Genomic DNA, 13597 nt, shown 5'->3' with positions numbered 1-13597 from the left:
TATGCATAATGTTTGTGTGTGTAACGCATGTGGCATTTGTGTGCGCATAAGTATGTGTGTCACCGCAGCGCTGTTGAAAAGGTTAACGCCTCTCCTATCAGTCAGTCAGCAATGCCCTGCAGCCTGTTCCCAGCCTGTCAGACTGACTGGGGCTGGCTGCCTGTGTGTGTATGCYGCCCTTCATACCCAGGCCCTCCTATCTCCACTCCCTAGCTCCCGCCCAGAGTCACTGGTGTGGCTCTATTCAATCATTTAGTATCTGGGAGTTTCTATCATTTCAACGTTTGAAGAACATTGTGATGACATCGATATCCATTTGGAATTCAAACTCAGGCTTCTGCTATGCAGAGGTGTGTTGTTTCACTCTGCGGACTTGAAAGGATTTTACTTATAATTGAATAGAGACTAGAGAAGTTAGATCCAACTGCAATATCTAGAGGCTACAAATAACCAACATATTAACCAACACAGAACATACATTAAACTACAGTATAAACATCACCCGACAATATGATGAAATCACATTACACAACAGTTTATCCAGAGCCTCCTCTGACTCATATACTGTGTATGTGTCTCTGTGAGTATGTGTGTGTGTACCGCGCATATGTGTGTGTGTGTGTGTCCGCATGCCTGCTCTGATGAGGTTGCGTGACTAGATAGGGAGTGTGAGTACATATTCAAAAGGTTTCTGTCCTGCCTAAGGGAAATAGCAGCAGACTGTGTGCAGGGAGCTAACCTATTTCAACAGCGGAGAACCGGTAAAAAGCCATGTAAAACAGCCCAACCTAAAGGTAGATATACAACTTGGTGGATTACAATGATGGGCAGCCCAGTTCAACACTAGAGTTTACTGGTAAGCTTTTGGGCTGCCGCGGTGTGATATTTCACACATAAATCCCATTGTGTAAAACTTTGAGTATGACAGTTCCCATGTGTGGTTCAAAATTGCCTCACCCTCTTGTCACTTACAGCAACTGATTCGCAGTGCAGTTCAATGGTTGTCAGTCAGTCAAGTTAMGCTAAACAGCATGGGAGTGCCTCACACCATCATCGTCACATCATCACTGCTGGGTTGAACCGCCATACTGGACGCTGGTGACTCATATACTGAATGTTGTCTTTAACGACCACAACAGGGTGCCATGGAGAACAGTCCTCAGTAGCCTAGGCTCCGTGCAGAGAAATGGGCCTGAGTAAGGAAAGAAGTTGGGAATTGGAGTCCTGGACCAAATTAGAGTCAGCCATCTTGTTTAAAGGAGAGGTGAGAAGTCAGTATAGGCTGACTTAATTCCCTGCATAGACTATTTATTTTTCTATCTGATAGAGGTCAATAAGGTGAATTAAAAGTCTKATTCCACTCAAAATCTTCCAGGATAAGGAATAGATTTAAAGTTTAAAATAGGGAGGCAGAAGGGGTATTATCAAACTGAAGGTTGGGGAGGGAAAGTGGGCGAGAAAGAGAGACCCATCTGGTTCCCAACCCAGTAGTGACAGGTGGAGGAGGGTTGGCTGTGGGTGTGGTGGGGGACAGCATGGGGAGACCAAGGGGAGTGTGCAGCCAGGGGGAACGAGTCTGGCTCCAAGCCCTGTCGGGCCACAGGGACAGTGGGGCTCACCTGTTTCACTCATGTCTGGACAGGTAGCTGCCCACCTACACACACACACAACCACACACACACCAGTACTCTTTCAGCTATACAGGGGCCAACGTCTCCTCACACAGAGGAACATGATGGCAGACTTAAAGGTTCCCATCTGCCGGCCTTGACTAGCTGCCAGAGGAGCTGGGAAGTGCTGGAAGAAATACAGGGAATGCATTTAGTACAGAATACAGATGTATTCACACTTCATGGTCTCTCTCTCTCTACACCCACTGTGTGGATTTGAATACTTTTACATTCATTTCAGTGTGGCGAGTGGCGACACTGTACCTTTGCCCGTGTCTGAGTATTTATTGATTTTCCAACAGATGTAGGATCTTAATTTGAGCCAGTTTGCTACAGCAGGAAAATAATCATGCAGTAACAGGAAATATTAATTATTATGTGGATTATAATTAATGGACATTTTTGTAGGGTTTGACGCATTTTTTTGTAAGGGAAAATCAAGTCTGAAATTTCACAGTGGAAATTACAAACTTCTGATACCCTTTTAAACCTCAAATACACTACAAGTTTTACATTTCCTGCATTGAAGGAATGTTCTCCTGCAACAGGGTGATCAAATTAAGATCTGTATATTAAAAAAGGGTGTCCTTCCACATAGTACATAGCAATGTGATAATGAACATAGTATATGATCAAAACAGAAATAACTTCGGTTTTGCATGATGCACATACATTGCTAGAAAGCATCCACCTGTATCTTACAGTCCTATGGAAATATTCAGCCAAAAAGGAGACTAAATTCAGCGGAGGTGTCAGAGTGTGCCGGGTGAATGGACCTGTCTTTGTGTTCCTCCGTCCACTCTGCATGCCTGCCTGGTGTGTGGACGTAGCAGTCAAGTGGTGGCCCGATGCCATGACACACACAGGACCTTTGTCTGTGGGAACCGGCCTCAGGTGTGGTTGACCCTTGACCTCTAGAGCCAGCAGGTGGAACAAAGGGCCATTAAGGAAGGAGCTGGCATGTCACCACTGCAGGCTGCAGCCGACTGATAGAAGTTTACAGGAAGGGTCCACTGTCCACTTCAGAGGGCTCTGACTTTTAAAAAAAACAATGAATGGACATTAACCAAGTAACCTGAATGAAAATATTTTTAGTAGACAAGTTGTGTAAATGAGTATATATGCGTCAAGCATTCATTATCAGCATATTATGACACCTTCACTCTCATACAGTACTTATGAATGGCAATAACAAAAGGTTGCTCTATTCTTCAGTCACAGACACTACTTCTAACCACTAGGACTGCCCTTCAGAGACATGATGATGTCGACCATCGACACCAGTGAATCCAGACTGGGTCATTCAATGACCATCTGACCGTTCAAACAGGCTTCCACTCGGTTGTCTTGAAAGTGTCCCCCAATGCCGTCACCACTGACACAGAGGAGAAGTGGCTTCATTTCCCTGGGATGGTGACAGACAGGTGAATCCCCTGGCCACAGCACAGCTGGTCACTGGTCAGGGGACAATGCCTCTAGTCTCTGTGGGTGCTGGGCACTTAGGGAACAATGGGGTCGCTCAGGTATAATAGGGGGCAAGGTGGTACGACCCGGGGGGAGGTATTCTGTATTCTTTGAGCGCATTTACACCTAAGATGCAGGTGGTTATTGGGTTAAGAATACATTTTGAKCCCAGCGGCATCCTCTTTTGGAAAAACGTAATGTCTACCACTACCAGTATGTAGTGCCTTGAGATTGTCTGGAGAGAAAAAAATACATATTGTTTATGTTTCTTTGTTCAAATATGTGATGGCCCAATTATGTTTGGGCTAGATACAATCTTCTATATGTTGATAATCCACAGGCATATTCCTCTCCTTTCCTTGTACTTTGCATTACTCGGATCTATCGATACATCCTATACATACTGTAGGTCTTTACTGGCTCAACACTCCCACCAAGTGTTAAAACACTGAACAACATATGGCTGGGAGAGTTGATGCCTGAGGGAGTGTGGCTGTGTTGTGTTAGGTTGACAAGATGAGCTCACTGGAAGAGAAATACACTCTGTAGGACAGCATGGGATTTTCCATTGCAACCTGGAGGGAGTATGCTTAGGCTCTGCTACTCTACCCCGCAAGTTATTAACTAAGTGTCTCTCTCTACATGGTAGAGAAATGGGGCTAGCTTATAGCTAGTATTGCTAACCTAGCCCCATAGATAGGGGATAGCCGATCGAGTCAATGGCATATCCCTCCAAACAAAGAGCTCAAAGTACAGTAAATAGATGCAAAGTGATCAAACGATCAAAGGTGATAGAACGCACGGTAGGAGATGTGTGTAATGTGCGGGTGTCAGTCAGTAAGCGGGGTCAACGAGTCAATTTGCTTCCATGCGCATTTTGTCTCCATTTCCTTAATTAAGCCGTGTGTGCGTGTCTCCTAGCGTCCCGCAGCTAGACTATCTGCTGGTGCATAAATCGTTGTTCCTGGCAGAGATCAGGGGACATGACGTGACAGGACTGGGGAGGGGAGCTACTGATGAATAATAGATGTCCCAGCGGCACCTTAGAGCATGACTAATTCCAGGACGACACATCTTGTCACGAGAGGCTAAGGCTTAGCCCTAGCATTAGCCGTCTGTGTCCTGGCCCTCCCTACTCTACGTAGTAGCTAAATCGGCAAGAAAAGCGCCGGAGGGGAATGTCCTAGGTGTGTGTTTGTGTGTGGGTGCATCACAAATACTTCGTAACTCCCTTGCGTTGTGTTTACCAAAAATGAATGTCCAGCCAGCGTTGCCAGGTGATTGGTGTTTATCCTGACAATAGACACAAGGAAGCACATTAGATATGCAGGACACAAGGCTAGGGATTCGAGATTCGTCTCTTGCATGTATATATCAGACCGGGAAGAATAGACGTTCACGATCTCCCTCAATCTGCAAGTGTAGCCAATGACAATACACCTTTTTGACGTCTAGATTGAACCAACCGATCGAAAACATCAAAATACGTATTCCTGCTGTGGCAAGTGGAAACATAACCAACCCTGTTACATGTGTGACGAATGCGTGCGTGCAATAGTGGCCTTTCACAAATTTGATTTAACCAGGTGGTTGAACAAGTTACGTTAAGAAAATGTTTGGTAATGACTTGGCAATACAACACACAAAACTCTAGCCTAAAACACCAAACAAGAGAAGAACCCTTTGAGAACTCAAAGATTCAGAGTAACTCTAAGGACAGGCAAATAGTACAGTATGTTCCCATCCATTCCGTTATTGGCAGCATGGCAAGTGAGGCCTCTTCCTACTGGTCTATGACGCAGGATAGCATTTTTTGTCATGAATCTTGTTCTGGAGGCAGCTCTGCAGAGCGGTCACTAGCTGGCACAGCCACAAAGTCAAAAAATCTGTTTTAAACTATTTTAAGCCAAGCATTAACCCTAACCACACTGATAACCCTAATGCCTAACCCTAACCTTAAATTAAGACCAAAAAGCAAAATTTTGTTTTCATTTTTTTTTTTACAATATAGACAATTTGGACTTTGCAGCTGGCTTATCCAAGAGGAAATCGCTCAGTGCTGCCTCCAGGACAAGACTCATGACATAAATGTCACACCCGCTCAGACCACAGAAACGCCTTTGGAAATTTGATCATGCATCAGCTATATTTGTGTAAGCGCATATTGTAAACAATCTGCTTGATTCAGTTTAAAGTTTTAATGTCACGTGCACAAGTACAGGGCAATGCCTTTCTTGCAAGCTCTAAACCCAACAATGCACTAATGAATAACAATGTAATACTAAAACTCTGTCAGTTCCATTATCATGTTTGCAATGTGCAGGGATACTGGAGTTATAGAGGTAGACATGTATAGTGCTATGGTGACTAGGCATCAGAATATATGATAAACAGAGTAGCAGCAGCATATGTGATGATTGAATGTGTGTGGGCGTGCGTGTGTGTAGAGTCAGTATAAATGTATGTGCATATTATGTGTGTGTGTGTGTGTGTGTGAGCGAATTATGAATTCAGTGTTTGTGTGTGTGTTGGAGTGTTAGTGTGCATAAGTGTGTAGGGACCTGTGAGTGTGCATAGAGACAGTGCAAAAATAAAATACAAGGGTCAGTACAGATAGTCCATGAAGCCATTTTGTTAGCTATGTAGTTAGCTATGTAGTTAGCTATTTAGCAGTCTTATGGCTTGGGGATATAAGAACATTTGCCTTTTCTTTTAATAGAAAGTTGTCAATCAAAAAAAAACTACCTCTTACAAAAATCACATGACTTGGTTCACTATCTGTGAGAGGGTTTGGTTGGGGTTGGGAATATCTGTTATTAGCTTAGCCGCGGTTGCTAATAACTAGCTAATGCCATATTAAACGTCATAATACTCAAAACCATTAGCATTAGCTAACGCACTCTGCTAACCACTCAGTGGAATGTAATGAAGCAGGTCTCCTGTCGTTGATAATTGAGGGCAATTAGAGATTCCGTTGCTATCTGCAGTGAGTCCTGAAAGAGCCTGCTATTATTACACAACACCGCTATGTTAGCAGTAGTAGTCACCCCAGGGTGTAGGAGCTACCACCAGCTTATCTTAATGATCATGTCATCTATCACCTCAATTAGCTGAATAGCCTTAGACCATGCCTCTATGGGGCGGCTAATGTAAATTATTGACAAGTGAAAAACAGGTAATTACAAGATAATGACTGCTATTATGAGGTCAATGAATATGCAACCTGTAACCCTTACCACACACACACACAAACAAACACACTTTCTTCCTAGTTCTATTTCCCTCTGTGGGCTATCTGATTGGCACCTTTTGATAGTAAGGAATGTAAGGATCTCTCTTGTAACCCTAGTCAGTGCAACAGTAATGACKAATAAACAGCAGACAGTCAGCCACACAGTGGCTGTTAAGGTGTGTTGGTAAAAATGTGGGTGTAGGTAGGAGTCAACTCTCTGGCTCTGTCTTCATCGATCTTGAGCAACCTTTCATGTTCTGTTTCTTGACAGCCGACGACAATCATGGCCATTGTTTGTCACGCACCGCCAAGGTTCAACGTTACGACCCCTGTACTTTCACACAACCAAACCCTCCTTTTGTCTCGGTGTTGTCACGGAGACCGTGATAAATAATACCTTCAAGTACCCAACCTTGAATTTAGGTCACTAGATAGCTAGTGAAGAGAAGAAAAAAAATGTGTAATGGGAGAGAAAGAGAATTTTGAATGACATAGAAACATTTCAACATGAATAAAAACCAAAAGAAACACAAGTTAAAGTATAGTCTTGTAAGGGAGTGGAAGAAAGCCACTTAATGGGGGTATAAACAACATATGAGGAGAAAAGGAGTCAAAACAATGAGAAATACCATGCACCAAAGCTCTTGTTTTTCGGTACACAGCAGCCGAAGCGACAGACACAGTAAAGTGTTTGTTTTTGGGGCCAGTCCTAAGCCCTCAGTCTATCCTATTTCCCTGACGTCTGCTTTGGTTCTCATGGGTAGGTTGAGAACACACACAAACATCTCACACAAATACGTGTTCCATCCCTATTCACCGCCATGCCACCACCGTCCCGCAGTGGCCACAACAAAAACAGTCATTCTGACTTACACATCGCTCCCCCAACACCAACTGCACACTAAAAGCATCTCCTAATGTGATAGTGTTTCTGGCTGACGCCATACTAAGCCACCCCAGTTCTGCTGAGGAGTATACTTTTGCAAGGCCTGTCGTCTGCGTCTGGCCGTAACAATCATGAGAAAATCACTAGGTGCCTGGATGGGAGAGCTCCCGGGTTACAGGTATGCCTGTTGAAACATGCCAAATCCCTCTCTTTCTTTCTCTCCCGCAGTCAGGTCGGATTCTCGTGAACACAGTGAGACACGGAGAAACGCCCTGTCTCCACCGCAGACATCAGACAAACATGCCGACCGATCTGGAGCAAAGCGAGACTTGTTGGGTCACGTGGTTGGTGGCATCACTTGATTGGAACCTAACGAACGAGCATGAATGCGCGCACAGACACACAAACACACCTCTGTTAGTAGAAGTCACACCACCAGTCAGTGAGGCTCTGTGTTGTATTGTGCTGCCCCGGCCTCAGCCATGCCTGCTGTGGGAGAAGAGTGGCTGATGGATGGAGAGAGCAGGAGCATTCCACTGGCAGGTGACTGGAGCAGCAGTCATTTGATCTGCAAAAGAGTGCAGAGAGAGCAGGAAGAGGCTAAGAAAATTCTGTCATGCAGATTTATGTCACAGGTGACAGGCCTGCCTTAAAATGATTAGTAGGAGAGAAATATTGCTTTACTGTAGATACCTAGGCAATAAATAATAACTCTGGACATGACATTGATATGTGTGTAAAAAGTAGCGTAAAGGTTGACCACCATCATAGCTTTTCTTAGTTGTAAGTTGTGTATGGTTGCATCATTGGCACTGACATCGGAACAAATTACTGCCATGTATTTCAGCTGTTTGTCTTTTCAAAACCATATTGTGTCCATTACAATGCACATGACTGTGTCAACCAGTCTGAAACCCTGGTACCTTGTATTTAAAAAAAAAATAAACAAATGTATCCKCTTTTTCTCCCCAATTTACTGGTATCCAATTGGTAGTTACAGTCTTGTCCCATCACTGCAACTCCCGTACGGACTCGGGAGAGGCGAAGGTCGAGAYCCATGCATCCTCSGAAASACAACACCGCCAAGCCGCACTGCTTCTTGACACACTGCTCACTTAACCCGGAAGCCAGCTYCACCAATGTGTTGGAGGAAACACCGTACACCTGGCAACCGTGTCAACGTGCATGTTCCCAGCCCGCCACAAGAGTCTCCAGAGCGAGATGGGACAAGTACATCCCAGGCCGGCCAAACCCTCCCTTAACCCAATCGACGCTGGGTGCAATTGTGCGTCGCCTCATGGGTCTKCCGGTCGCGGCCGGCTGCGACACAGCCCGTTATCGAACAAATCCTGGTACCTTAACAGTGGGCAGAGAAGAGTATGCGGCAGTATSTGTGCGTTAGAGATGTCGACGATGTGTATGACGTGTCTACTCTCTAACCCCCAGGAATCTCCGATTCAAACTCCCATTAATTAGACAGCTCTGCYAGCATTATAATTTCKAAATACACTACATGCGGACATGTCTTCAAATTAGTGGATTCTGCTATTTCAGCCACACCCGCTGCTGACAGGTGTATAAAATCGAGCACACAACCATGCGATCTCCATAGACAAACATTGGCAGTTGAATTGCCTTACTGAAGAGCTCAGTGACTTTCAAAGTGGCACCGTTATAGGATGCCACCTTTCCAGCAAGCCCTGTTAGAGCTGCCCTGGGCAACTGTAAGTGCTGTTATTGTGAAGTGGAAACGTCTAGGAACAACAACGGCCCTGCCGCGAGGTGGTAGGCAACACAAGCTCACAGAATGGGACTGCCGAGTGCTGAAGCGCCTAGCTCGTAAATATCACCTGTCCTCGGTTTCAACACTCACTACCGAGTTTCAAACTGTCTCTGGAAGCAACATCAGCACAAGAACTGTTCATTGGGAGCTTCATGAAATGGGTTTCCATGGCCGAGCACAAGCCTAAGATCACCAAWCACCAGCCATCCCCAATGCCAAGCGTTGGCTGGAGTAGTGTAAAGCTCACCGCCATTGGACTTTGGAGCAGTGGAAATGCTTTCTTTGGAGTGATGAATCACGCTTCACCATCTGGCAGTCCGACGGACAAATCTGGGTTTGGCGGATGCCAGGAGAACACTACCTGCCTGAATGCATAGTGCCAACTGTAAAGTTTGGTGGAGGAATAATGGTCTGGGGCTGTTTTTCATCATTTCGGGCTATGCCCCTTAGTTCCAGTGAAGGGAAATCTTAACGCTACAGCATACAATGACATTCTAGATGATTCTGTGCTTCCAACTTTGTGGCAACAGTTTGGGGAAGGCCCTTTCCTGTTTCAGCATGACAATACCCCCGTGCACAAAGCAAGGTCCATACAAAAATGGTTTGTTGAGATCGGTGTGGAAGAACTTGACTAGCCTGCACAGAGCTCTGACCTCAACCCCATCAAACACCTTTGGGATGAATTGCAACACAGACTGCGAGCCAGGCCTAATGGCTCAACATCAGCGACGACCTCACTAATGCTCTTGTGGCTGAAGCAAATCCCCGCAGCAATGTCCGAACATCTAGTGGAAAGCCTTCCCAGAAGGCTGTTATAGCAACTAAAGGGCGGACCAACTCCATATTAATGCCCTAGCTTTTGGAATGAGATGCTCAACAAGCAGGTGTCCACATACTTTTGGCCATGCAGTGTACGTTCATTAKTCACCAAATATGGAGTATCGCTGAACAACTATCTTAATTTACTCCCGTACGGCCGGAAGAGGCATTTTTGCGGTTGCTTGTCATTTTTATTCAGACCAGTTTTTGGAGTGCATACCGACTACTATTTGTTATGCAGCTATGGTGACGGAGTGAGAGTTGATACCTAGGACACATGGACAAGTACAGTRGTGGGTGAAGTAATGAGGGAAAAGGGTTTGCAATTACAAAAGATGTCCTGTAGCACTGTAGTAGTACCAGTGCCAACACAGGTTTTCAACACAGAAGCTATGCCAGACTCTTCATCCTCAGGGGAAGTATGTGAAGTTCCATCAACAACCTTTCTTTTTTGTTTTCAATTGTCAGCTATCTGTCAGACAACCAGTTACACCCCATAAGACATAAGCTATACGTTTCCAAGTCAATACTGGAGATATGTTTTATGTAATGTAGCAATATCTAGTCTTAAATATAATTTTCTATGTCCAAATGCAAGTAAAKTTCACTGGTGTCGCAGAATGTCACAGTACGCCTGGTAGTTTAGCAGTATGCCTTGTGTTTTTGGACATTGTCAGCGAGGCGTTTAATGAATTCTAGGCTTGTGGCACCGGTCTTTCTGGTAAGCGTGGAATGGCATCACACGCTGTCCTCATAAACAAGGCTGTCTAGTATTTCCTGTTGCTCGGCACGACACCGTCCTGTAAGTCCTGATATACTATACCGTTCTGGCTGCAGGGGAGAAGTTGAGATGGATCACGGTGTGTGGTGTGTGGTGTGCAAGTGTATAGCGGGGTGTAGTTGGGAGAACGAGTAGGGTGGTATGTGTGTTAAGGGTGGGGTGGATGTTGGGTTGTGGAGGCAAGGTGGTTCAGCCACCGCCCCTGACTGACTTCCAAGCAGCCRCACATAACCACAAACCCCGGTTCCCCCCTCAACTCGCCTCTGCGACCAGTGCCAGAGTCAACAGAATATCCAAGAAACAAACAMAAACTCCCACTGTTCTGTTCTACGTGGCTCACAGAGGTTGTGTACGAAGGGCTTAGAAACTCCTCGTTTATATCCTAACGTCAATATAGATCCATGAAGACGATCTTGAATGCCAACGAATAGGCCCAATAGGACACAACTGCAATATTTCTGCCATCATCTCCTCATAAATTTGTAATTCATCCAAGCATCATTCCAAAACTAAACATCCCTTTGCATGTTCACACAATCTTTTCCCCCTGGGATGTCTATGAGTGTAGGATATGGCGGTGCMTATGAATATTTGGTGAGAGGCATGCCTGTCAGGTTGTTAGTTGCTAGAGGGCTGGTCCCCACTCGGTCCCCCCTCTCTTAAAAACCTCCAGCACACCTCTGAGTCTAGGGAGCCACAGTCTGTAATTGTGGCGAAGCCACAGCACACAGCTCGATATAAATACCCACTTCTCCCAGCCTGGTCAAAGTGAAGCTTATGCATGGAGAGAAGAAATACCCTCTCCTCCACTTTGGTGCCTATTTTTGGCCGGGTTCTACCAATATCCTGAAACAGTGTAGCTTTAAATATGGTATAACTATAGCATGTGTCTATATGCAGTGAATTGGTGAAGGTCTTCAGCCATTTGAGTATTGACATTAGATTAAGAGAAGTAAAAAAAGATGGAGGACCTCCAACAAACTAGCAAAATAAACAACTAAAAGCAAAGGTAGTTATTCTACTCTTTTATAATATAATAATATGCCATTTAGCACCTTCGATCCAAAGTTACATGCGCACYTACATTTTACGTATGGGTGGTCCAGGGAATCGAACCGACTATCCTGACGTTGCATGCGCCATATCTACCAACGTGCAGCGCAATAACATTTACATGATAAATATATTCAAACAATTTCAAGATTATTACTCATTTGAAATGAAATGATGCTTTCAAACAATGGAAACCAAACTGACATGGCCACCTGCTGTCGGCCCCATAGTAGTTTCTCAACATGCCTGATTGCAGTTGCCTTTTAACAGTGATAGCAGGTAATTATTTGATTTAACTTAAAGTGCCCCATCGTGGTGGAAATCTAAAAGGTTCCCCATGTCACACTATCATGCTACAAGCTACAAGCCTTCTAACAACAGCAAAGGTTGTTCAACTCTCTACTGCCAACATGCTACAAGCCTTCTAACAACAGCAAAGGTTGTTCAACTCTTTCATGCCAACATGCTACAAGCCTTCTAACAACAGCAAAGGTTGTTCAACTCTTTCATGCCAACATGCTACAAGCCTTCTAACAACAGCAAAGGTTGTTCAACTCTTTCATGCTAACATGTATTCCATGTTTTAGTCTCCATAATGACAGTGGAAAATGCCTTATTGTTTTGTCATGGTGATAGAGGTTTGTAAAGATGACCCTGGGCTGCTTACACACTGGAGCCATTTGACGCACAACCTGCTTTGATCTATGTTATTACCGTGTCCACAGTAACCACGCCTCTAGTTCTCCAGCAGCCCACACACCTGTCAGTGTCTGCAGCATGTCTCGCCTCGAAAACACACACACGACATTCACCCTACAGGGCACCTGCTAGGGAAACGCACACTGTGCCGTTTGAGCAATCAGCCACATATCAAGACACCTCATATCAACATATATCACTTTGTCTTGACATTCATTACCTTCATTTGTAGAACTTACCATGACATCCTATTAAAGAAATGCATGTGTGTATCGCCATAGGATTTGGCCCTAGATAGCAAGTACATTAGTCATTAGAGGGTYAACATTCCATGGGAAACTTGTCATGGGAAATATTTGCTTATTGACACGCGGTGCCTCTTTTTCATTCTGCAAACACTCAGCTATCCTACACACCATCAAACACACTCCCTGGGAGAAATCTTGGCCAACAGACGCTTGCACATCAACCAGGGACACAGTATGTTTTGATTAAGCTGGATAGATACTGTCCTGCATCCAAGCCTTACTGTACATTATTTGCATTACCCAACCGCATGCTCATTAACACACACTCTGAGTCTCTCTCACACACACACGCATTCACACACACATTGAGAGCATCTTGACTGGCTGCAGCACTGCTTGGTATGGCAACTGTTTGGCATCTGACCGCAAGGRGCTGTAGCGGGTAGAGCATATGGCCCAGAACATCACTGGGGTCAAYCTCCCTGCCARCCAGGACCTTTATGCCAGGCGGTGTCAGGAAGYCCCTTCTAAACTCCAGCCACCCAAGTCATAGACTGTTCTCTCAGTTACCGCACGACAAGCGGTACCAATGCACCAAGTCTGGAACCAACAGGACCCTGAACAGCTTCTACCCCCGAGCCATAAGACTGCTAAATAGTTAACCAAATAGCAACCAGGACTATCTGAATTGACCCCATTTTGACACATCACATACGCTGCTGCTACTGCTTATTATCCATCTTGTTGACTAGTCACTTTATCCCTACTTACATGTACATATATAGCCCAATTACCTCGTACCCCTGCACATCAACTCAGTACTGGTACCCTGTGTATATAGCCAAGTTATCATTACTCATTGTGTATTTATTCCTTGTGTTATCTTTCTTTATGCATTGTTGGGAATGGCTGTAAGTAAGCATTTCTCTGTTAGTCCACACTTGTTGTTTACGAAGCATGTG

Source organism: Salvelinus sp. IW2-2015, linkage group LG18, assembly GCF_002910315.2.
Source record: "Salvelinus sp. IW2-2015 linkage group LG18, ASM291031v2, whole genome shotgun sequence".
Taxonomy (NCBI): Eukaryota; Metazoa; Chordata; class Actinopteri; order Salmoniformes; family Salmonidae; genus Salvelinus; species Salvelinus sp. IW2-2015.
Note: the sequence above shows the minus strand (reverse complement) of the source record.